Raw genomic sequence first — 229 nt, forward strand, 5'->3', positions numbered from 1 at the left:
TGCACCCTTGGGTGCCCCTGGAGGATGAAAGGGGCTGGGGAATCCTTGTGGGGTTTCTGGGGGTTCACTAGATAAGGTTTCTGGCCCGTGCCTCGCTCCGACACTGCCCGAGGGCGTGAGGCCTCTGTCTGGGCTTCGGCCTCCCTCCCTGACGGGGTGTTTCCAGCTGGCACTTCCTCGTTCCCGCGCGCCCCAGGCTCAGCTCGCAACGCCCAGCGCCTGGCGCAGC

The sequence above is a fragment of the Sus scrofa genome, chromosome 14, assembly GCF_054392235.1.
Source record: "Sus scrofa isolate SSC_HxYL_T2T_F1_AM1 chromosome 14, Sscrofa_HxYL_maternal_Yorkshire_Landrace_v2.0, whole genome shotgun sequence".
NCBI lineage: Eukaryota > Metazoa > Chordata > Mammalia > Artiodactyla > Suidae > Sus > Sus scrofa.